Below are 27,292 nucleotides of genomic sequence, written 5' to 3'. Positions count from 1 at the left end.
GTACCCCTTTGAAGTATTATTTTTATATTCTTTGTGTAAATAACAAGTAGTGAACTTGCTGGATCATAGGGTAGTTCTATTTTTTAACACCTTAAGGAATCTCCATACTGTTTTCCAGAGTGGCTGCAACAGTTTCCATTCCTACCAACAGTGTAAGAGTGTTACCCTTTCTCCGTATCCATGCTTGTGTTGGTGTTTCTTGTGTTGTTGATTTGGGCATTCTGGCAAGGGTGAGATGATATCGCATTATAGTATTGATTCGCATTTCCCTGATGATCAGTGAGAGTGAGCATGCTGTCATGTGCCTGTTGGCCATTTGTATATCTTCTTCGGAAAAATGTCTATTCATGTCTTCTACCCGTCTGGAATTTGATAATTTGTTTTATGGTTGTTGAGTTGTATAAGTTTTTCAATATATTTTGGATGCCAATCCATTATCAGATATATCATTTGCAAATGTCTTCTCCCATTCTGCATGTTACCTTTTAGTTTTGTTGATTGTTTCCTTTGATATGCAGAAGCTTTTTATTTTAATGAAGTACTAATAGTTTAATTTTGCTTCGCTTTCCCTTGTCTCAAAAGACATATCTAGAAAGAAGTTGCCAAAACCAATATCAAAGAGATTCCTGCCTGTGTTCTTGTCTAGGATTTTATTTCTTTCAGGTCTCACATTTATGTTTTTAATACATTTGGAATATATTTTTTTGTATGTTGTGGGAAAATGGTCCAGTTTCATTCTTTTGCATGTTGTTTTCCAGTTTTCCCAACACTATTTGTTGAAAAGATGGTCCCCCACCCCCATATTGGACATTCTTTTCTGGTATTTCAAGCATTAATTGACCATGTAGTTGTTGGTTCCATTCTAGGGTTTCTGTTATGTTCCATTGATATATGTTTGTTTTTGTGCCAAAACCATACTGTTCTGATACTAAAGTTTTGTAGTATAACTTGAAGCCCAGAATTGTGATACCTCCAGCTTTGACTTTATTTTCAAGATTGCTTTGGTTATTCAGGGTCTCTTGTGGTTCCATACAAATTTTAGAATTGTTTGTTCTATGTCTGTGAAAAATGATGGTGGTATTTTGATAGTTCATTAAATATGTAGATTGCTTTGGGTTGCATAGACATTTTAGCAATATTTGTTTTTCTAATCCATTAGCATGGAATATCTTTTCCATTTCTTTGTCTTCTTCAATTTCTTTCATCAATGTTTTATAGTTTTCAGAGTATTGGCCTTTCACATATTTGGTTAGATTTATTTCTAGGTACATTATGATTTGGTACATAATGTATAGAAATTTTTACAATGTCCAATCCATGCTCTAATCCATGAGCATGTGATGTCTTTCCATTTCTGTGTGTCATCTTCAATTTCTTTCATCAGTGTTTTATAGCTTTCAGAGTACAGGCTTTTCACCTCTTTGGTCAGGTTTATTCCTAAATATTTTATTGTTTTGACTGCAATTATAGAGATTGATTTCTTAATTTCTCTTTCCTCTGCTTCATTATTGGTGTAAAGAAATTGAACTAACTTTTGTATGTTGATTTTATATCCTGTGACATTACTGAATTCCTTTATCAGTTCTACAAAATTTTGGTGGAATCTTTCAGGTTTTCTGTATAGAGTATCATGTTATCTGAAAACAGTGAAAGTTTTACTTCTTCTTTGCTTAATTTGTATGACTTTTATTTCTTTTTGTTTTGTCATTGCTGTGGCTAGGACTATGTTAAGTGACTACTATGTTAAATAACAGTGGTGAAAGTGGACATCTCTGTCTTGTTCCTGACCATAGGGGAGAAGCTCTCATTTTTCCCCCATGGAGGATTATATGAGCTGTGGATTTTTAGTATATGGCCTTTATTATGTTGAGATTTTTTCCCTCTATCCCTACATTGTTGAGAGTCATCATCATGGATGGATGTTGTACTTTGTCAAATGATTTTTCTGAATCTATTGAAAGGATCATATGCTTCTTAAACTTTCTTTTATTAATGAAGTGTATCACATTGAGTGATTTGCAAATATTGTAACACACTTGCAGCCCAGCCATCTGCCACTGGAATATTTTTAATGGGAATTTTTTAATAACTAATTCAATTTTTTTGCTGGTTATTGGTCTGTTCAAATCTTCTATTTCTTTCTGTTTCAGTTTTGGTAGTTTATATGTTTCTAGGAATTTATCCATTTCTCCTGGGTGATCCAATCTCTTGGCCTATAGTATTCATATATTCTCTTAGAACTGTTTGTATTTCTATAGTGTTGGTTGTTATTTCTCCTCTCTCATTTGTGATTTCATTTATTTGGGTCCTTTATTTTTTCTTTCGCTAAGTTTGGCCAGAGATTTATCAGTTTTCATTATTTTTTTTTCAAAGAACCAGCTCCTGGTTTCAGTGATCTATTTTTCTTTTTATTTTCTATATAATTTATTTCTGCTCTAATCTTTATTATTTCCTTCATTCTGTTGGATTTAAGCTTTGTTTGTTGCTCTTTTTCTAATTCCTTTGGGTGCAATGTTAGGTAGTCATTTTGAGATTTTCTTGCCTCTTGAGTTAGGCCTGTATTGCAATATACTTCCCTCATTTGTCATATCCCAAAGGTTTTGGATCATTGTGTTTTAATTTTCATTTGTCTCCATGTATTTTTTTTAATTTTTGTCTTTGATTTCCTGGTTGACCCATTCATTGTTCTGTAGCATGTTACTTAATTTCCATGTAATTGTAGTCTTTCTAGATTTTTTTCTTTGGTTTACTCCTTTATTTTGTCAGAAAATATGCACGGTATGATTTTCATTCTTTTGTATTTGTTGAGCCCTGTTTTGTGACCTATTATGTGATCTCTTCTAGAGAATGATCCATGTTATTTAGAAAAAGAATGTGTATTCTGCTACTTTAGAATGAAATGTTCTGAATATATCTATCAAGTCCATCTTGTCCAGTGTCTCATTCAAAGCCATTGTTTCCTTGTTGACTTTCTGTTTAGATAATATGCCTATTGATATAAGTGGGGTCTTGAAATACTCTACTATTATTGCATTGTTATAAATGAGTTCTTTTATGTTGTTATTAATTGTTTTATATGTTTTGGTGCTCCCAATTTGGGTGCATAATTATTTATATTATTAAATCCTTTTGTTGAACTGTCCCCTTTATTATGATATGATGCCCTTCTTTTTCTCATATTACAGTCTTTGCTTTAAAGTCTGGTTTGTTTGACATAATATTTATACTCAAGCTTTGTTTTGAATCAATCTGTGTGATGTTTCTCCATCTTCTCACTTTCAGTTGGTACATGTCTTTAGAAGTAAAATGAGTCTCTTATAGGCAGCATATAGAAGACTCAGTTTTTTTTTTTTAATTTGTTGTGGCACCCTATGTCTTTTGACTGCAGTGTTTAGTCCATTTTCAAAGTAATCATTGATAAACATGCCTTTATTAGCATTTTATTACTTGATTTGTTGTTGTTTCTGGAGATTTTCTCTTTTCCTTTCTAGTCCTTGTATCTTTCTGTCTTTCTTTCCCACTCAAAGTGTACCCTTTAATATTCCTTGCAGGTTGCTTTTGTGGTCATGAACTCCTTTAGTTTTTGTTTGTCTGGGAGTCTCTTTTTCTTTCCTTATATTCTGAGTGAAAGCCCTGCTGGATAGAGTATTCTTGGTTGCAGATTTTTCCCATTCAGCACTTTGAATATATCATTCTCACTTCTGGCTTGCCAAGTTTCTGTTGAGAAAACTTCAGGCAGCCTTATGGTTCTTACCTTGTAAGTTAAGGACTTATTTTGTCTTGCTGTTTTTAAGATTTTTTTCTTCATCACTATATTTTGGAAATTTAATTACAGTATGTCTTCTTGTTGAACTGCTTTTGTTGGTTTTCATGGGAGTTTTCTGTGCCTTCTGGATCTGGATGTCTGTTTTCTTCTCCAGATTTGGGACGTTTTCAGCTATAATTTCCTCAAATACATTTTCTGCCTCCCTTTTTTCTCTCTTCTTATTTCTGTGATTCCTGTATGATTTTTTATTACATTTGATGGAGTCATTGATTTCCCTAATTATATTCTCATATTCTGTAATTATTCTCTTTTATTTAGCTTCATTTTCCCCATTATTTTGTTTTCACTTATTCATTCCTCTACTTCGTTCTGCCTTCTGCTCAGTTCATGAAGCCTGATTCTGATCTCATTTATTGTATTCTTCATTTAGTTCTTTGTTCTTTTTTTATTTTTTGCATTTTTCATTTCTGACTTTTTTAACTCTTTAATGTCTACAGTACGGGTCTCCCTGATGTTTTCCATTATTTTCTCAAGCCCAGTGAGTATCTTTATGATTCAAATTTAAATTCTCCATCAGGTGTGTTACTTAAATCTGTTTTGCTCAGGTCTCTGGCCATGAACTTATCTTATTCTTTCATTTAATATAGATTCTTCTGTCTTAGCATTTTGTCTAATTCTCTGCCTTCTCTGTGTTAGAAAAGCCAGTTACTCTTCTTGCTCCTGAGAATAATGGTTTTATGAAGAAGAGGTCTTATAATGTCCAGGGCTTGGTGCTTCAGGGAGTGTCTCTGGCATATGCTGCATGAACTCTACTATTGTGCTTGTGCTGCTCTATCTCCCAAGTCAGTTGTGTGTAGAGACTCTCCTTGCCTGCAGTGGGCAATGTTTGGTCCTTGGCCACGATGTGGGAGTTTTAACTAGGTGTGCTCTTGTGTGTTACCTGGTACTATTTCCACTGGAACTGAAAGCCCTGCCAGACTCTGATTGGGAGATATTGTGTGGGCATGGGTATATGTTGGTCTTCTAGGGAAGGAATCTGTTGCACTGGGACTGAGGCAAGCATGACTGAGAAGGGCAATCCCACCAGCATGCAAGTTTGTGGGACTTAGTGTAAGTAAGTTCGGTAGGCTGTGTGAGTGCTGTGCTGTTTCCAGCAGGTGGTTCTCTGTTTATGTGCGGGGGGCGAGGGGAGGGAAATGGATCAGGCTGGCTCCTTTGTCAATGAATGCTACTTCTCATGGAAACAATCCGAGAAGAATGAATAATCTCCCTGTTTATCCTAGACATTTTTCAGATCACTATTTCCATACTGTATGCCTCTGGGTTGTTTGCCTGCCTTCCCGTCAGGAGCAGGGCAGTGGCCTCAGGGCTTTATCCCAGCCAAGACTACTTACATTTAAAACATCAGGAAGTAAGCCGCCCACTCTTGGAAGCACTCACAAAAATCAGTCCCTCTTATTTTCCCAGCCAATGGCTTTGGGGGAAATATTCTCTTTATGCATTCCACTGTTTGCTGTACTCTTGCTTGCCTTTTTCTGTGACCAGAGCTCCCTCACCTCCACAGCATCTGTGATGTGTTTCTCCCCTAAACCATATCTCTGTATTTCCTACCTTTTTTGATGTGGTCTATTCTCTCCCTTTAGTTTTGGTGTTTGTACTATCAGAGTTCAGGTTGATTTTTGAGATATTTAGAACAATTAGATAGTTATCTAGTTGTGTTCATGGAAGTAGTTGAGCCTAAGGTCCTACTATACTGCCACCATCTTCCCCATTTGGGACCATAGCAAATATTAATATAATTAAAATAATGAAAGCACATAGAATATTTTTGCTGATGTTAATGGAATTAAAATATAAATAGCATTAAGAGATGTAGAAAAATCACAATATGGAGAAAATAAGTGGAAATTTAAAAAAGTAAATCAGCAAGTATTTTAAACTGAATTGTAGTAAAAATACAATATATCAAAGTTAAGAAAATTCAACTAACTAAAACTGTACTCAGAGGAAATGGCGTAACTTTAAATTATTGTATTAGAAAAGAAGAGAGGACTACACTTAATGATCTTAAAGATACTACTCTAAGAAGCTAATAAAATAAGTGCAAATTACACCTGAAGCATGTAGAAGGAAATAAGAAAGAAATAAAGCTCAACAAACTGGTAAACAAACAATAAAGAAAATGAACAAGCCCAAAACTTGTTCCTTGAAATCACTAATAAAATTGATATACCCTTAGGTGGACCTATCAAGAAAAATATAGGGAACAAAAAATCATCAGTATCAGGAACAAAAGAGCATCCATTTCCTCAGATCCTACAGACAGTAAAAAATAATTAGAATAATTATACACAACTTTTTTCCAACAAATTGGACAATTTAGAAGAAATATACAAATTCTTTGAAAGACACAAGCTGTCAAAGCTCTATCGAGAAGATAATACACAATCTGAATAGTTTTGTAACTATTATAGAAATTAACATTTTTGTTACAAATCTTCCCACAAGGAAAACATAAAGCCCATATGGTATTGAGGTAAATGTTAACAAATGTTTTAATAAAAAAGGGTAATAATTTAATAAATAAATAAATAAATAAATAGTAATAATCCTACATAAACTTTTTCAAGAAATATGAGTGAGGAATGCTTTGCAACTCATTTAAGGAACCAGCATTATTTTGACACTAAAAAACAGGAAATATATTATAAAAGAAAAAAAGGAATCAAAAGACCTACAGGCACTATCCCTCATGAAAACAAAAATCCCTTTTAAAATATTATCAAATCAAATCTAACAATCTAAAATGGTGAGATTATATATTAGGAAATAAGGTATATCCCAGTAATCTATGGTTTGTTTAATATTCAGAAATTTGACCAGGTAATTCACCCAAGTAGCATAGTAAATATAGTACTTAACTTATGGTGGTAAGAGTAAAAGCAGTGTCATGGGCTTGGCTCCTACATAATTATTTTGAAACCAAAGTTTTGTTGCAATATTTTGTAAAATGCAAGTTCATTCTTATAGCCTACATTTAACTGAGTCACTAGGAAACTTAATGAATTAATGAGAGAATAAAACGTTAAGATTACTCCTATGTCCCTTTCTTAGTAAAAGAAAGTACATGCATATGTACTGAATTGCACTTAAGATATGTACGTATGCATATACAATAAAATCCATTTTGAGTAGGAGGATACATGTTAATAGTGAGGAAAAATAATTTCAAGGGAAAAGCATTGAGGTAAGTGTTCCAGTTAATTTAGGGGATATTTCCTTATATTTTATCTTAATCTGCCAGCCTACATACATACAATTCATAAATTTGTTTATTTCTTTTGTTTGTTGCATCTATTTCAGTGTTCATTTATCAGGGAACATTTTTGGTTTATTTACCTCATTTGAATAATGTACTACTTTTTGAAAAAGACTTTCTCTGCACTTAAGGTCACAATTAACTGCCCAAAGGACTATTCCCACTAGCTTACTGAATATCTCTCCATACCTATTTATTTTATGTGTTTCTGTCATCCCTACTCCTCTATGGATGCTGTATTTGCTTCATCATGCCTACTATAATTACGTCCTATCTTTACATGTACACACAGAGAGATAAGACCTTTTATTTTGTTAACACATCCCATATTTTATTTACTATCTTTCTCTTAAGTGGAATAATTGGCTGTCATTTAAAAATTGCATAAAGGAGGAGGAGTCAAGATGGTGGAGTAGTAAGGTGACCCTGGGTTTGCCTTATCCTTCGGATACAGCTACATCAATATCAAATCATTGTTTAAATTTTATTTATTTATTCACTAGAGACACACAGAGAGAGGCAGAGGTAGAGGGAGAAGCAGGATCCCTGCAGGAAGCCTGATATAGGACTCAATCCCAGGGCACTGTGACCATGACCTGAGCCAATGGCAGGTGCTCAACCACTGAGCCACTCAGGTGTCCAAATATCAAATAATTTTGAACAACTAGGAAATTGATCTGAGGATTAACAGAACAATCTGCACAATTAGAGGGAAAGAATTTGGCAGATATGAGGTTTGGAGACAGGTATTGGGAGATATAGAAGCAGGAGTGCTGCAGAAGGGTGGGAACCCTTTTCACAGAGCAAAGTCAGGGATAGAGGGAGAGAGTGGGACAGACAGCAGTGCATAGGGTTCACCACAGTGCTTTCATGTGGGGATCTCCTGGGTTGCAAGAGAAGACAACATTCCCTTTCCTGAAGAGCATTTGCAAGAGCATATTTTGTCTCTGCAAGGACAAAAAAACCACCAGGCTGTATTGAGAGGCCATTCAACAGCAGGGGATAGAGGAGTGAGCAGGGGGACAGATAAACTAGTAGCAGCTTTTTGCTGTGTTTCGCTGTAGACTCCAGGCACTTGCGCAGGCATGCAACTGGTTTTCCGGAACAGAAAAATGCCTAATGCAGTACTGTGAGGCTCCCCTCCAGGGTAAGGGGGGCAGGTCCTTGTGCTGCCAGGTACTTTGAAATTTGTTGTTTTGAATCCATATTGCCAGCCAGAGATCAAACACAGGAGAACTGTGGCATAGGGTGTACTGAAGGCTCAGCACAGACAGGTTGAGGGCAGGAATCTGATGAAAGACTGCGACCCAGGGGAAAATATTGTTAACTTTTCTGTGAGGTTCTCTTGAAGAGCTGATGCCATGAGCTCCCCTCCCTGGAGATGAGAGGGTGGAGTGATGCCATCTTCCATTGTTCCTTACACCCCCCAACACAGTCAGACTTCAGAGAGAAACACAGCAGGGGAGGCTAGAGTTATACACACCAAACCCTGCCCAACTGCACCTGGAAGGGAATTCTTTGTTAGGGCAAGTCTGACTGTGAGCCAGCCTCAGAAAACCAACACAAAGGCTTTGCATGCATCAAGACTACTGATCATAGGGCAGCCCAGGTGGCTCAGGGGTTTGGCGCTGCCTTCAGCCCAGGGTGTAATTCTGGAGACCCGGAATCAAGGCCCTCGTGGGGCTCTCTGCATGGAGCTTGCTTCTCCCTCTGCCTGTGTCTCTGCCCCGCCCTCCCCCGTGTCTCTCATAAATAAATAAATAAAATCTTTAAAAAAAATAGGTTTAAGGGCAGCCCCGGTGGCGCAGCGGTTTAGCGCCGCCTGCAGCCCGGGGTGTGATCCTGGAGACCCGGAATCCAGTCCCACATCGGGCTTCCTGCGGGGAGCCTGCTTCTCCCTCTGCCTGTGTCTCTGCCTCTCTCTTCGCTCTCTCTGAATGCATAAATAAATAAATCTTTTAGAAAAATAGGTTTAAAAATAAAAAAAAAAGACTACTGATCATAGAGTGCTTCAAAGCACCAGCATTAGTTCTGGTGGAAATAAGACCAGGCTTCTCTTTTCTTTCTTTCTTTCTTTTTTTCTTAAAAAAAAAAAAACCGTTTTAGATTTATTTTATTTTATCTTTTAATTTTGTTAAAACTCTTTATTTAATAAATAAGAATTTCTTTAAACTTTTTTTTAATTTTTTTTAATTTTTAATTTTTTTTTTACTGGAGTTCAATTTGCCAAGATATAGCATAACACCCAGTGCTCATCCCGTCAAGTGCCCCCCTCAGTGCCCATCACCCAGTCACCCCAAACCCCGCCCACCTCCCTTTCCACTACCCCTTGTTCGTTTTATTTACTTATTTTTAAAGATTTCATTTCTTTCATGAGAGACACACACAGAGAAAGAGGCAGAGACAGGAAGAGGGAGAAGCAGGCTCCCTCTGGGAGCCCTATGCAGGATTCAATCCCAGGACCCCAGGATCATGCCCTGAGCCGAAGGCAGACACTCAACCACTGAGCTACCCAGGCATCCTTATTTTACTTTTAATTTTCAAATCGTTTTTAGTTTTTTTTTTTTTTTTTTTTGTATCAGATTTATAGGGCAGTCCGGGTGGCTCAGCGGTTTAGCGCTGCCTTCAGCCCAGGGCGTGATCCTGGAGACCAGGGATCAAGTTTCAAATTGGGCTCCCTGCATGGAGCCTGCTTCTCTCTCTCCCTGTGTCTCTGCCTCTCTCTTTCTCTGTGTGTCTCTCATGAATAAATAAATAAAATCTTTTAAAAAGATTTATAGTAGTTTTATGTTCATTTATTGACTTATTTCCTATTTTCAATTTTAGGATCAGGCTTTTTTTCCCTCTTTCTCTTTTGCTCTTTCTTTTTCTTTGGGATTAGGCTTATACTTCTTTGTTTGTTTACTTTCTTGTTCATTTTATTTTCTCTTTTCTTGGATCAGGCTTTCTTTCTCTAAATAAAACTTAGCATAGCAAACAAATCCAAGCACATCTGGTTAAAAGTCAAAACACTCCCCACTACATGGAAGGAGGAACTCTGAAGAGGACTAACCTGTGTGAAGAGCAGCCAAAACACAACAGCAGAGTGCACATGGAATACACCATCAATATTCTTGAAGCACCAGGCCCTGGACAGTGTAGGACCCCTTCATATACTATAACTCTCAGGAGGAGAAAACAAGTTTCATAACATGCAAAAGACAGAAATGTAGACATAATGACAGATGGAGTAATTCTCCTATAAAGGAAAGTGAAAAAGAAATCATAGCCAGGGATTTGCTCAAAACAGATATAAGTAACATATCTGTAGAAGAATTTAAAACAATAGTCATAAGAATACTAGCTGGGCTTGAAAGAAGCAAAGGAAACAGCAGAGAAACCCTGGCTGGAGAGATAATACATGTAAAAACTAGTCAGATTGAAATGAAGAATGAGAGGACTGTAATCACAATGAGAATAAAAGAAGCAGAGGAATGAATAGATGATACATAAGATAAAGTTATAGAAAATAATGAAGCTGAAAGAAGAGGGAAGAAAAAACATTAAATCATGAATATAGACCTAGGGAACTCAGCAATTCAATAAGGCAAAGTAATAGCTGTATCATAGGAATCCTGGAAGAAAAAAAAGAGATGGGGAAAAAAGGGCAGAAGGTCTATTTGAATAAATTATAGCTGAGAACTTCCCTAATCTGTGAACAGAAACAGGAATTCAAGTCCAGGAAGCACAGAGAAGCCCCTTCAATATCAACAGAAACAGGTCAATACCAAGACATATCATTGTGAAACTTGGAAAATACAAAGATAAAGAGAGAATTCTGAAGGCAGCTGTGGGGGAGGGAGTCCTTAACCTACAAAGGTAGACACAAAAAGCTAGTAGCAGACCTGTGCACAGAAACTAGACAGGTCAGACAAAAGTGTTATAATATATTCAACATGCTAAAAGGGAAAAATATGCAGCCAAGAATACTTTATCCAGCAAGACTGTCATTCAGAATAGAAAGGGAGAGAGAGTTTCAAAGAAAAGCAAAAATTAAAGGACTTCTTGAACACTAAACCAGCTCTGAAAGAAATATTAAAGGGGACCCTTTGAATGGGAAAGAGAGACCAAAGCAAGAAAGACTAGAAAGGAAAAGAGACAGTATACAGGAAGAGCAACTTTACAGGTAATACAATGGCACTAAATTCATATTATTCAGTAATTACTCTGAATGTACATGGACTAAATGCTCCAATCAAAAGACATACAGTATTAGAATGAATTTTTAAAATACCTATTGATATGCTGCTCACAAGAGACTAATTTTAGAAATAAAGACACATCTAGATAGAAAGGGAGGGGGTAGAGAATGATCTACCATCATGTTAATGGACATCAAAAGAAAACTGGAGGACCATACTTGTATCACAAAAACTAGATTTTAAACCAAAGACTCTAATAAGAGATGAAGAAAGGCACTTTTTCATCATTAAGATGTTTTCCAACAAGATCTAACAATTGTAGGCTGCTTCAATTTCCTTGATGGTTATTGGTCTACTCGGGTTTTCTATTTATTCCTGTTTCAGTTTTGGTAATTTATAGGTTTCCAGGAATGCATCCATTTCTTCCAGATTGCCCAATTTGTTGGCATATAGTTGCTCATAATACATTCTTCAAATCTACCATTGTAAATATTTATGCCACCAACTCAGGAGCAACTAAACATGTAAATCAATTAAGAAACCTAAAGAAACTCATTAATTACAGTAGAAAAATAGTAGGAGACTTTAACACACCAGTCATAGCAGTGCACAGATTATTGAAGCAGAAGATCAATGAGGAAACATGTGCATTGAATGACACATGGGATCAGATGGGCTTAAAAGATATATTCAGAACATTTCATCGTAAAGCAGCAGAATACATATTCTTCTTGAGTGCACATAAAACATTCTCCAGAGTAGATCACATACTGGGTCAGAAATCAGGTCTCAACCAGTACGAAAAGACAGAAATCAAAACATGCATATTTTCAGATCACAATGACATGAAACAAGAAGTCAATCACAAGAAGAAATTTGGAAAGACTGCAAATACAGGGAGGCAAAAGAAGACCCAACAAAAGAATGATTTGAGTTAACCAGGAAATTAAAGAAGAAATTTAAAAATACAAGGAAGCTAATGAAAATGAAAACATGTTAGCCCCAAACCTTTGGGATGCAGCGAAAGCAGTCCAAAGAGAGAAGTATATAGCAATATAGGGCTTCCTCAAGAAGCAGGAAAAGTCTAAAGTTAACAACTTAAGCTGATACCTAAAGGAACTGGAAAAAGAAAAGCAAATAAAGCCTAAATATAGCAGAGGGAAAATAATTAAGATCAAAGAAGAAATAAATGATAGGGAAATTTTTAAAAATGGAGGAACAGATAAATGAATTTAGGAACTGGTTCTTTGGAAAAATTAAGATTTATATCCCTTAGCCAAACTTATCAAAAGGAAAAGAAAAAACACCCAAATTAATAAAATCATTAATGAAAGAGGATACATCACAAGCAACAGTTTTTTGAAGAAATACAAATATAAGCGAATTTTATGAGCAATTGTATGTCAGAAAATTGGACAATCTGGAAGAAATGGATGAAATTCTAGAAACATATAAACCACCAAAACTGAAACAGGAAGAAATGCAAAACCTGAACAGACCCCTAACCAGGAAAGAAAATGAATTAACAACCAAAAATCTCCCAGCAAACAAGAATCTGGGGCCAGATGGCTTCCCAGGGGAATTCTACCAAATATTTAAAGAAGAATTAATACCTATTCTGCTGAAGCTATTGGAAAAAAAAAACAGAAATAGGAAAACTTTCAACATTACCTTAATTCCAAAAGCAGAAAAAGACCTCACTAAAAGGAAAACTAAGACCAATATCCCTGATGAACACAGATGAAAAAATTCTCAACAAGATATTAGCTAATGGAATCCAACGAACAGTATATAAAAACCAAGTGGGATTTATTCCTGGGCTTCAGGGATGGTTCATTATCCACAAAACAATCAATGTGATACACCACATTAGTAAAATGCAGAAAAAAGCATTTGAATAAATACAGCATGTTTTCTTGATAAAAGTGCTCCACCATGTAGGGATAGATGGAACAGAACTCAATGTCATAAAGGCCATATATGAAAGACCCCCAGCTAATATCCTTAATGGGGAAAAACTGAGAGCTTTTCCCCTAAGGTCAGGAACATGACAGGGATGTCCATTCTCACCACTGTTGTTCAATATAGTACTGGAAGTCCTAGCCTCATAAAAAAAAAAAGACAACAAAAAGAAATAAATGTCAACCAAATTGGCAAGGAAGAAGTCAAACTTTCACTCTTCACAGATGACATGATATTCTAAGCAAGAAAATCTTAAAGACTCCACCAAAAATATTGCTAGAACTGATTCATGAATTCAACAAAGACAAAGATTATAGAATCAGGATACAGAAATCTTTTGCATTTCTCTACAGAAACAATGTGTCAAATAGAGAAATCAAGGAATTGATCCTATTTACAACTGCACCTAAAACCATTAGATTCCTAGGAATAAACCTAACCAAAGAGACAAAAGATCTGTGTGCTGAAAACTATAAAAAACTTATGAAAGAAATTGAAGAAGACACATGGAATAATAAATAAATATTGTCTACAAAGGCAGAATCTCAACCACTGAGCCACACAAGGTGCCCCAAAGTTTGTTTTTTAATTAGCATGAAATTGTCCTTTTTCAGGATCTTTGAATATATTTTATTATTATATTTTGTATTCTGTATGTCAAAGCCAAGGATATCTACAATGTAGAAAGTGTTGTAAGACTTATTAAAAGAGCATATTTTTAAAATTACATTATACTTAATTGATTATAAATCTCTTTATTCACCAATGATAACTTGTTTGGGCCAAATACAATTATTCAATAAGTAATTGATAGTGATTTGTGAACTAATGTTTTCCAAAAAGAATCACTAGAATATCATGAATGATTTTGTGTCAATTGACACGTTTATGTTTCTGAAATAACATGTGTTAACATATTTAACTAAAATGGCCTTTACTAATAAATAAAATTGATAATTATTAATCATTCAGGATTCTAAAACAACTTATTATTTGGAGGGTCTAACATGCTGGCAAGAAATTCAGAACTTATAAAAGGGGAAGTTTATAATGGTAGCATTATTTTTAAATGGAGAGAACATTTTTATATTTCTTGTGAGGTACAGTCAAAAGAGCAGGATATGGTAAAATTAATGTCTAAAAATTTAGCCAAATGAGTTCTAGCACATGGCATCCATGTTCCAGTTTTCCTAATTTAAATAAATACAGGTCTCCCGCTTTATATAATAGCTATCTATAGTTATTATCAAGCCCACTTCATTAGCACAAATGGGCCAAAATCATTAGATGAATAGCATTGGTGACATTTATTTGTTTTTCATAGTGTCTATGGCCATAGACCAAAAAGCACTTTATCCATGTTGCAAAAGGAGAATCTGTACCCTGAAAGATATTCCATTAAACTAAAAAAAAGTCGAAAGTCAGACTAAAGGCAGTGACCTTGTTTTGCTGTGAACTTTGGTAAATGCTAAGTTCAGTCTCTCAAACTTTCAAACGGTAATAAAAAATGCTCCCCGAATATACAACAAAATATTGACTTTCTAATTTCAAAAGCCAAATACAAATAATGCTTTTGGAGTATACTTTCTATCCCAGCATTCCTAGCATGATAATGTTTTGCACCAAATTGCCATCATATCTTCATCAAAGGTGTGTCCTTTATCTCAGCCATGCCCATAAAATTATAAAATATAAAAGGATAGTATAAGTAAAAGTATGTCCATTCTTTAATTTTGGATAGATTTGGTTATTTAAATATATTTTACAATTACACAGTGCAGAATAATATGTCATGGAATTTTGAAATTAAAGCTATCATAATTCATTTTATTAAAGCATATCAATTCATATTAACACACCAGTTTTAATTATTTCAAATAGATATAAAACAAAATTTATTTGATAATATTATCCATTGCATTATCCTTAGCTTGTGAGGTAATTCAGAGGATTATTTTTTCTTTTACCATGCCTGAATTGCTATTTTCATAAATAGTACTTTTAAAGGGTAAAGACAGATTTTTCTTAGTGGAGATTGTTAACTGAACCAGTGTAAAGTTGTGTCACTGTAGTTCCCTGAGGTTCTAAAGACTTGATAACATAGAAAGTGCTACACTTATTGATTAATCAGAAATGATACAGTAAACAAAAGTTGCTTTTCATTATTTGATGCTTGTTGATATCATGAGCTATGTGTTCATGTATATGCAGTGTCTTAAAATATGAAAAACTATGGAAAGTTTATTTCATTGTATGAGAACTTGCTTCTCCCATCATTTTATTCTAAATGCAATCCTAGGTTGTTAATATTAAGAATTTGCCAAATTTGAATCCTGTTTTTTTGTTAAGCAAGGTAAGTAATTTAGTTATTTTTGCTATATATAGCAGAACAAAACTTTGAAAAGCTAAAAATTAAAACTGAAATATGATTATGGAACCATGAATTAAAGGTCTGGTGTAGAATAAATAAGATTTATTAACAAAAAGTACAGCTATATTTGTAGCTATAAAAGAGCCAACTCTAATGATATTTTCACAGTAAGCTCTACCACCCCACCAAACTCCAGATATTAGCCTACCCATTTATGCCCCAAATTCATATTTGGGGAATGATTAGTTCACTCAATTTATTCTCAAAAACTTCCAATAGAAATTGAAGAGATGTTGACTATAAATAGGATCATTCATGACATCTGTTTCTAGTATATCGTTTTGCTGCCCTAGCTAGATTGCCTAGAGTGATTAAATTGAAGCTATCAATTTACAACAGATTAGATTTAACAATATTAGTAGAACTTTAAGTCACACAAAACACTAAATAAAAAGTTAAGATCTAGAGTAAACATTTCAAATTATTTTACTGTTCATTTGGACTACATTAAACCAAACTTTAAAATGTCAACCCATTATGCAAGTTGTATATTTCTCAGTTATTGGCTTGGAGAAACTAAATGATAAATTATTCAAAACAATAAAACTTCTGAAATGAATGCATCAGTTACAACCTGATATTTCCATTAAAATGAAACATTGCATATCTTCAATGGTGCAATTAGCCCCAATGTTTATAGCAGCAATGTCCACAAGAGCCAAACTGTGGAAGGAGCCTCGGTGTCCATCGAAAGATAATGGATAAAGAAGACGTGATCTATGTATACAACGGAATATTACTCAGCCATTAGAAATGACAAATACCCACCATTTGCTTCAACGTGGATGGAACTGGAGGGTATTATGCTGAGTGAAGTGAGTCAATCGAAGAAGGACAAAAATTATATGGTCTCATTCATTTGGGGAATATAAAAAATTGTGAAAGGGAATAAAGGGGAAAGGAGAAAAAATGAGTGGGAAATATCAGAAAGGGAGACAGAACATGAGAGACATCTAACTCTGGGAAATGAACTAGGGGTGGTGGAAAGGGAGATGGGTGGGGGGTTGGGGTGACTGGGTGATGGGCACTGAGGGGGGCACTTGATGGGATGAGCATTGGGTGTTATGCTATATCTTGGCAAATTGAACTTCAATAAAAAAATTAAACAACAACAACAAGAACAACAAAGAAAGCTACTGAAGGGGCAAAAAAAAAAAAAAAAGAAAAAATGAAAAAGAAATACCGAAACAAATTGACAGTAATATCTCATTTTTTCCATCAAAGTTCCTCTTTAAATACTAATCAAAAATCTATATAAGATCTCTATATATGAATTTGCTGTTAGAGATTAACAGATATATTAAAAGGAGTAGTTTGCTGATTTTTGTATAACGAACAATTCAGCTTTGGGAGGCCACTAAGGGGAATGTCTATGAAATACGCATTTGTCTTCAAATTGAGAAAGGTTAAAGAATGATAGGGAGCATCACCAAAGCACACTTAATCACATCTGTGAATTTGACATCTGAATTTTAAATGACTGGAATTTGCTCCTTAATTTCTTGAAACACATATTCTATATCAGTCAATTTAATAAATAGTTTAATAGTTATTAGAAGCAACTTAAAGGTCAAAAACTGTAAGCATTTGGAATGGAGGAATAGAAGCTTAAATGAACTCGTTTAACCTCATAAGAGCACATTTTCTCTCTGAGAAAAAAATAGATAAATTGCACTCTAACTTCATTGACTTAAAATAGGTCTCAATATTCTGTTGTTTTTCCTCACTCCCCAACAACTTCAGATAGCAACAGTTTTCTTGTAAGTGATTTCCAAAGAAAGATATGGAGGGAATTGTCTCAGCAATATTTTATTTGTGGGTAGGTAATTTTATTTCCTTGCTATATATTCCATTTTCCCAGCATACTTGATTGATGGTGCATATTTACAACATTTTTGGCCATCATTTAAATAATAACTTTGATTTGCTTTTTAACTTGATAAATTAATCAACACTATGACTACATAACATTTTTCCTATGGTAGACTACTGTGATGTCAACAACATTATTTGGTGCTATGCAAAAATAATATACTTCCCAAGAAGAATATTGATTTCTTCAAAGTTGAATGTCATTAATGCCTTATAGAAGCCTTCAGAGAACGTTATCTAACTGTAATTAATTTGGGCTCCAGTAGTTCATAACACGTTATTATGAACTTTCACTGAGTTAATCTGCTTATTTCATACTATTTCTTTGGAAAATAGTTGTTTAAGCTAATTAAATGGCATTGATACTATTAAGGGATACTGTATAGTCCATTAAAGAAAACATGATTAAAGCAATATTTGACCAACTTTTAAATAGAAGCACTTAGAATATTAATGGCAATTCAGTTTCCTGTGAAATTATTTACTATTCACTAGTAGTCTGTAGATTTTTATGTACCTAGATATAGAACAATGAAGTTTATGAAAAAATTATTTTAATTAAAACTAGGATTAAAAAACCAGGATTTTAACCAAATTATTTTGAATTACTAACTTTAGAAACATTTAGCTAGGGATGCCTAAGTGGCTCAGCGGTTGAGCGTCTGCCTTTGGTTCAGGGCCTGATCCCAGAGTCCTGGAAACGAGTCCCGCATCAGGCTTCTTGCATGGAGCCTGTTTCTTCCTCTGCCCGTGTCTCTGCCTCTCTCTCTCTCTGTCATGAATAAATAAATAAAACCTTTTTTTAAAAGATTTTAAAGTGCTAAACTGCTGAACCACCCAGGCATCCCAATAAAACCTTTTTTAAAAAAGAAACATTTAGCTAAAAAAAATAATAAATAATAAAAAAGAAACATTTAGCTAAACACATTGTTTATTCATAAATTGTACACAAACACACATATTGTGGACACTCTGCTGTCTACCAAATTGGGTAAAATAATCACATTTAGTAGCTCTGAATATATGATTTCATCTTACTGTAGCTGGTAAGTAGTTGTTGTTTTTGTAAATCATAACTGTTACTAACTATAGCAATAATCCTTACTTAAAAAAGTTATTTTAGGGCAAATAATATTAATGAATTTCTGGTTATTTATTGTTAAAACTTTGGACCAATTTGATAAAGGCTGTATTCAATTAGTATTAATGTTGTCTTTTATTCATCACAAATCAATTAGTTAAGTGATAAAATGCAAAATAAATTGTGGGCTATTGTCTAGGTGAATTTTTGAGAGAAGCTCTAAAGTTGTATTGAATTACCTATATTTTATAGTAAAATATCATTAAAGTAACAATATTACATTGCTTTATCAGATTTTGGGGGAAGTATTTTATGTGAAATATTATCTGTCCATCTAAATGATTATGTCATGATACTATACATAGAAATTTCTAAAGACTCCATACTGAAAACCTAATAGAAGTAATAAATGGACTAAATTTGCAGGAAACAAAATCAGTAGTGTTTCTAAATGCTAATGACATTAGCAGAGAGCGAAATTAAGAAAACTATTTCATTTACAAGCACACCAAAAAGATGAAATACCTAGGAATAATTTTTAAAGATACTCTTTTATTATTTATTTGAGAGAGAGCACAAGAAAGGGGAGCTACAGAGGTAGAGGGAGAAACAGGCTCCCCACTGAACAGGGAGCCCAACGCATGGCTAAATCTCAGGACCCTGAAATCACGACCTGAGCTGAAGGTAGACACTTAACCAATGGAGCCACGCATTTGCCCCTACCTAGGAATAAACTTAGCCAAAGAGGTGGAAGACATGTACTCTGAACACTATAAAACATCGATGAAATTATCTGAAGGCAATGCAAATACAAAGATATCCCATGCTCATGAATTAGAAGAATTAATATTGTTAAAATGTCCATATTCTCCAAAGTCATGTACAAATTCACTGTAACTCTTATCAAAATAACGACATCATTTTTCATATAGCTAAAACAAAGAATCCTAAAAATAGTATGGAACCACAAAAGAACCCAAAGAGGCAAAGCAATCTGGAAAAAGGAAAATCAAAGCCAGAGATATCACAATTTGAAATTTCAGGATAAACCACAAATCTGTAGTAATCAAAATAGTATGGTACTAGCAGAAACATAGATCAATGGAACATAATAGAGAGCACAGAAGTAAACCCACATTTATATGGTCAATTAAACTATGAAAAAAAGGGGCAAATATACAATGAAGAAAAGATAGTCTCTTCAATAAATGGTACTGGGAAAACGGCACCTACACATGAAAGAATGGAAGAGAACCACTTAGTAATACCATACATAAAAATATATTCAAAAGTGGTTAAAGACCTAAATGCAAGACCTAAAACCATAAAAACCCTAGAAAAGGACAGAGGCAGTAATTTCTCTGACATCAACCTTAGTGACATTTTTTCTACATATGTCTCCTAAGGCAAAGGAAAGAAAATCAAAAATAAACTTTTGGGACTATGTGTAAAATACACAGCTTTTGTGCCACAAAGGAAACTATCAACAAAACCAAAGGGCAACCTACTAAAATGGGGAAGGTATTTGTAAATGGTATATCCCACAAGGGGTTAATATCCAAAATACATAAAGAACTTAAACAAATCAACAGCAAATAACGATCTGATTTGAAAACGAGCAGAGGACCTGAACAGACATTTTTTCCAAAGAAGACATACAGATGGTCAACATCACTCACCATCAGGGAAATGCAAATCAAAAAGACAGTGAAATACCACTTCCAACCCATCAGAATGGCTAAAATAAAAAACAAAAGAAACAACATATGTTGGTGAGGATGTGGACTTGTGCACTGTTGGTATAAATGCACATTTGCAGCCACATTGGAAAACAGTATGGAGTTTCCTCAAAAAAGTAAAAATACAACTACCTATGACCCAGTAATCACACTACTGGATATTTAACCAAAGAAAACAAAAACACTTATTTGATAGGATCTTATTGTATAAACCCTAATGAAGGGTTTGAGAGAAGCATTATTTACAATAGCCAAACTATGGAAGCAGGTCACGTGTCCATTGGATAAGGAAGATGTGATTTTATATGTATAATGTGATTTTCATATATATAATGGAATATTATTCAGACATAATACAGAAAGAAATCCTGGAGTGCCTGGGTGGCTTAGTTGGTTGAATGTCTATTGATTTTGGCTCAGGTCATGATCTCAGGGCCATGAGATTGAGCCCTGTGTCAGTCTCCATGCTCAATGTGGAGTCTGCTTCTTTCTTTCTCCCTTTCCCTGTGCCCCTCACTCTGTTCTCTCTCTCTCTCTCTCAAATAAATAAATCTTTTCTAAAAAAGAATGAAGTCTTGTCATTTACAACAACATGGACAGAGGTAGAGAGTAAAATGCTAAGTGAAAAATGTCAGAGGAAGACAAATACCATATGATTTCACTCATGTGTAATTTAAGAAACAAAACAAATGAGCAAAGGAGGAACAAGAGAGAGAAGCAAAGCAAGAAACAGACGCTTAGCTATAGAGAACAAATTGATGATTACCAGAGGGGAGGTGTATGAGTGGATGGGTGAAGTAGGTGATGGAGATACGTTTGATTACATTTGATGATAGGAGTACACTTACCATGATGAGCACTGAGTAATGTATGGAATCGTTGAATCACTATATTGTACACCTGAAATGAATACAACACTAATGTTAAGTATACTAAGACAATTTTAAAAATTAATAAAATTCTTTAAAAATTAAAATATAAATAAGTTGAAAAACATCCCATGTTCAGAGATTGGAAGACTTAATATTATTAAAGTACAGTAATTCACAAATTGATTTTCAAATTAGACACAATCCCTATTGAAATCCATGCTGAAATTTTGAAGAAAGTAGAGAAATTGCAATATTCATATATCGCTGGTGGTAATGAAAATTGTGCAGCCTATTTTTAAAAAAGTTTGACAGTTCCTCAGAAGTTAAACATAGAGTTGTCATATGATCCAGCAACTCCAATTGTGTATGTACGGCCCCCAGACAAATAAGGCAAAAATGTTTACATAGATGTTCATAATAGCATTTAACCAAAATGTGGAAACAACTCAAATGTCCATTGACCAATGAATGAATAAAGAAATAAAATGTGTTATAGACCTACAAAGTATAATCTTTAGCAATAAAAAATAAGTATTAATAGATGCTACCACCTAGATAAGACTCAAAAACCTTATGCTAAATGGAAAATGTCAGTCACAAAATACTTCATTTAAAGAATTCCATTTATACTACATGTCCAGAATAGGCAAATTTATAGAAGAAAAACATAGATTAATGGTTGCTTAGGAATGTAAATTTGGGGTGACAAATGGGCAGTGACTGCTAATATATATCAGGTTTTTCATTTAGTGTGATAAGGATGTCTCAAAATTGGCTGTGGTGATAGTTGCAAAATTCTGCGAATATACTAAAAACTATTGAACTGTTCACTTTTGGTGAATTTTAGGGTATGTGAATTATGGAAGAAATAAAGCTATTTAAAATAAAATGAATGACATAGGAGAGAGGAAGATGATGGTGGAGTAGGAGGACCCCAGGCTCATTTCGTCCCATTGAACACAACTAGATAAATAGCAAATCATCCTAAATACTCCAGTTATTGACTGGAAGAACAAACTCCACAACTAAAGGGAGAGAAGGTCATGATGCCCAAGTGGCCTAGTGGTTGAGCATCTGCCTTCAGCTCAGGTCGTGATCCCAGGTATCGAGTCCTGCTTCAGGGAGTCTGCTCTCCCTCTGTCTATGACTGTCTCTCCTTCTGTGTCTCTCATGAATAAATAAACACAATCTTAAAAAATAATAAAAATAAAGGGAGAGAAGTTCTCATTAAAGAAGGTTTGGAAGTGTGGAGACCTGGTTTAGGGGAGAAATGGATTATAGGTGCTGTATAGGGTAGGGAGCCATTGTCATGGAGAAATACCAGAAAAAGGGAATCACACAGTAGAACATACAAGAGGAATGCTACCCCAGAGCCATTGGCTTGGGAAATGAGGGGACCTGAATTTGTTGAGTTCTTGCAATAAGTGGAGTTGAAGTCTTAAATTTGGGAGCCTTGGCTGGAATAGAGTCCAGAGGGCATTGCCCTTCTCCTGAAGAGAAGGCAAGCAAACAACCCCAGTTCACACAACATGAAAATAAAAATCTTTACAGTGTTGGGGGGCACAGAAAGCAGAGATTATTTGTTCTTCTCATATATTCACCATGACAGATAGTGTCCAAGGAAATACCTCTCCTGCAACAGAGGAGCTGGGTGACGCCATTTCCATCCCCCCCAACACACACACATGCACTCATCTCAGTATAAATACAGATGAACATGCAGGAAGTAACTCCGTATGAACACTGGCTGCCTAACTTGTTTACACCAAGCCCTACCTCCCATGCTTTGGCAGGACTGCCCTTCTTAGTCAATCTTTCCTCGGTCCCAGCACTGCAGGTCCATACCAAATAGATAAGTGCAAAACCTTCTCCAAGTCACATCTCCCAACCAGAGTTTTGTAGGGCCTCAGTTCTGGTAGAAGTGGCATGAGGTCTAATTTCAGAAACAGACCAGAGCACATATACTTAATACCACTTCTAATTTTTTTGGCATATAATTGTTTATAATATTCTCTTATAATTGTTCATATTTCCTTAGTGTTACTTGTGATCTCTCCTCTTTCATTCATGATTTTATTAATTTGGTCCTTTCTCCTTTCTTTTTAATAAGTCTAGCTAGGGGTTTATCAGTCTTTTTAATTTTTTGAGACAATCAGCTCCTAGTTTTTTTTTTCCAGCTCCTAGTTTCATTGATCTGTTCTACTTTTTTCTCTATTTCTATATCGTTGATTTCTGTTTTTATCTTTATTATTTTTCTTCTGCTGGATTTTAGGTTTATTTGCTGTTCTTTCCCCAACTCCTTTAGATGTAAGTTTAAGTTGTATTTTGAGATTTTTCTTCTTGAGGAAGGCTTCTATTGCTATAAGCTTCCTTCTTAGGACTGCCATTGCCACATTCCAAAGATTTTGAACTGTTATCGCTTCATTTTCATTTGCTTCCATGTATTTTCTTTATTTCTTCTCTAATTTCCTGGTTGACCCATTCATTCTTTAGTAAGATGTTATTTAACCTCCATGTATTTGTGGTCCTTCCAAATTTATTTCTTGTGATTGACTTCAAGTTTCATAGCATTGTGGTCTAAAAATATCCATGGTATGATTTCAATTTTCTTGTATATTTTGAGTCCTGATATGTTACCCTGTATGTGATCTATTGTGGAGAATGTTCCTTGAGCAGTCAAAAAACATGTGTATTCTACAGCTATAGGATAAAATTCTTTGAATATATCTGTGAAGTTCATCTGATTTAGTGCATCATTCAATGCACATGTTTGCTTGTTGATCTTCTGCTTCAATGATCTGTACATTAGTGTGAGTGGAGTATTAATATATTATATTATAATATATTTTATAATTATATTATAATATATTAATAATTAATTATATTATAATATATTATAATATTATAAATGATTTTCTTTAATTTTATTTTTAATTGATTTATATATTTGGCTGCTCCCATAAATATTTACCATTGTAGGGGATCCCTAGGTGGCTCATCAGTTTGGCGCCTGCCTTCAGTCCAGGCATGATCCTGGAGTCCCGGGATCGAGTCCCACATCAGGCTCCCTGCATGGGGCCTGCTTCTCCCTCTGCCTCTCTCTGTGTGTGTCTATCATGAATAAATAAATAAAATCTTTTTAAAAATATTTCCATTGTTAAATATTCTTGTTGGATAGATTCCTTTATTATGGTATAGTGTCCTTCATCTCTTATTACAGTCTTTGATTTCATATATACTTTGTCTGATATAAGATTCAGCTTTCTCTATGTCCTTTAGAATGATAGGTGTTTGTCCACCTCCTCACTTTCAATGTAAATGTGTCTTTGGGTTTGAAATCAGTCTCTTGTAAGCAGCATACCGATGAGATTTTTTTTATCCATTCTGATATTGTATGTCTTTTGATTGGAGCTTTTAGTCCCTTTATAATCAGAGATCATTGAAAGATATGAATTTAGTGCCATTGTATTACCTGTGAACTTTCTGTTCCTATAGAATGCCTCTTTTCCTTTCTGGTCTTTGTTACTTTTGGTCCCTCTTTCCATGCAAAGAGTCCCCTTTAATATTCTTTGTAGGCCTGGTTTAGTGTTATAAACTATAGTTTTTGTGTTTTTGAAACTCTTTATCTCCTTCTATTCTGAATGATGGTCTTAATGGATAAAGTATTCTTGCCTGTATATTTTTTCCATTTAGCACATTGAATATATCATGTCACTCCTTTCTGGACTGCCATATTTCTGTGGACAGATCTTCTGTCATAACTATGTGTATCTACCCCTGTTGTTAGCTAAGGACCACGTGTCCTGAGCAGCTTTGAGGATTTTTGTCTTTATTCTTCTAAATTCCAGTTTCATTATAATATGTCATGGTGTTGAGGGGAGTTCTCTGTGCCTCTTGGTCTTGTTTTCTTCCCCATATTAGAGAGGTTATCAATAATTTGCTCCAATAAACCTTCTGACCCTGGTTTCCACTCTTTTTCTTAAGGTACTCCAATAATATGGATATTATTTCATTTTATGGAATCACTCTACTCCCTAGGTCTACCTTCCTGACATAATAGTTTTCTTTACCTTTCTTTTAGCTTCATTGTTTTCCATAATTTTATTTTCTATATCACTGATTTGCTATTCTACTTAACTCATCCTTGTTCTTATGGCCTTCACTTGGGACTGCATCTTGGTAACGGCATTTTTAATTTTGACCTAACTACATTTTAGTTCTATTTTTTAAGGTTTTATTTTTTTGATTAATGAGAGAGGCAGAGACACCCAAGAGGGAGAATCAGGCTCCATGCAGGAGAGCCTGATGCAGGATTCCATCCCAGGACATTGGGATCAGGACCTGAGCCAAAGGCAGATGCTCAATCACTGAAATACCCAGGGACCTCTCAACTGTTTTTCTTTTCCTTATTGAATTTATTTTTTTTAAATTTTTATATTGGAGTTCAATTTGCCAGCATTTAGCATAACACTCATTGTTCATCCCACCAAGTGCCTCCCTCAGTGCCCATCACGCAGTCACCCAAATCCCGCACTCACATCCCGTTCCACTAATCTTTTTTTGTTGCCCAAGGTTAGGGGTCTCTCATGTTTTGTTACCCTCACTGAAACGTTCACTCATCCTCTCTTCTTTCCCTGTAATCCCTTTCACTAATTTTTATATTCCCAAAATGAATGAGACCATATAATATTTATCCTTTTCCGATTGACTTATTTCACTTAGGATAATACCCACCGGTTCCATCCACATTGAAGCAAATGGTGGGCATTTGTCATTTCTAATGGCTGAGTAATATTCCCTTGTATACATAAACCACATCTTTATCCATTCATCTTTCGAGGGACACCGAGGCTCCTTCCACAGTTTGGCTATCGTGGCCATTGCTGCTATAAACATCGGGGTGCAGGTGTCCCAGCGATTCACTGCATCTGTATCTTTGGGGTAAATCCCCAGCAGTGCAATTGCTGGGTCATAGGGAGATCTATTTTTAACTCTTTAAGGAACCTCCACACAATTTTCCAGAGTGGCTACACCAGTTCACATTCCCACCAACAGTGTAAGAGGGTTCCCTTTTCTCCGCATCCTCTCCAACATTTGTGGTTTCCTGTCTTGTTAATTTTCCCCATTCTCACCGGTGTGAGGTGGTATCTCATTGTGGTTTTGATTTGTATTTCCCTGATGGCAAGTGATGCAGAGCATTTTCTCATGTGCTTGCCATGATTATGTCTTCCTCGGTGAAATTTCTGTTCATGTCTTTTGCCCATTTCAGAATTGGATTGTTTGTTTCATTTTGTTGAGTTTAATAAGTTCTTTATAGATCGTGGATACTAGCCCTTTATCTGATACATCATTTGCAAATATCTTCTCCCATTCTGTAGGTTGATTTTCAGATTTGATGACTATTTCTTTTGCTTAGCAGAAGCTTCTTATCTTGATGAAGTCCCAATAATTCATTTTTGCTTTTTTTTCTTTTGCCTTCATGAATGTATATTGCAAGAAGATGCTGTGGCCAAGTTCAAAAAGGGTGTTGCCTGTGTTCTTCTCTAGAATTTTGATGGAATCTTGTATCACATTTAGATCTTTCATCCATTTTGAGTTTATCTTTGTGTATGGTGAAAGACAGTGGTCTAGTTTCATTCTTCTGCATGTGGATGTCCAATTTTCCCAGCACCATTTATTGAACAGACTGTCTTTTTTCCAGTGGATAGTCTTTCCTCCTTTGTCGAATATTAGTTGACCATAAAGTTGAGGGTCCACTTCTGGATTCTCTATTCTGTTCCACTGATCTATGTGTCTGTTTTTGTGCCAGTACCACACTGTCTTGATGACCACGGCTTTGTAGTACAACCTGAAGTCTGGCATTGTGATGCCCCCAGCTATGGTTTTCTTTTTCAATTCCCCCTGGCTTTTTGGGGCCTTTTCTGATTCCACACAAATCTTAAGATGATTTCTTCCAATTCTCTGACAAAAGTTCATAGTATTTTTATAGGGATTACATTAAATGTGTAAATTGCTCTGGGTAACACTGGCATTTTCACAATATTAATTCTTCCAATTCATGAGCATGGA

General features: G+C 35.0%; 1 long non-coding RNA gene across 1 annotated transcript in view; it reads right to left on the bottom strand.

The window, feature by feature from the left end:
* The window catches only part of LOC144308973 (uncharacterized), a 99,314-nt gene that overhangs the window by 4,575 nt on the left and 67,447 nt on the right, over positions 1-27,292 (bottom strand). The window contains exon 2 of the long non-coding RNA XR_013375140.1: positions 21,200-21,251. This is a non-coding gene — a long non-coding RNA (uncharacterized LOC144308973). The remainder of the gene's footprint in view (positions 1-21,199; positions 21,252-27,292) is intronic.

Source organism: Canis aureus, chromosome X, assembly GCF_053574225.1.
Source record: "Canis aureus isolate CA01 chromosome X, VMU_Caureus_v.1.0, whole genome shotgun sequence".
Classification (NCBI taxonomy): domain Eukaryota; kingdom Metazoa; phylum Chordata; class Mammalia; order Carnivora; family Canidae; genus Canis; species Canis aureus.
The sequence above is the reverse complement of the archived record's forward strand: the minus strand, read 5'-3'. Positions and strand labels throughout refer to the sequence as shown.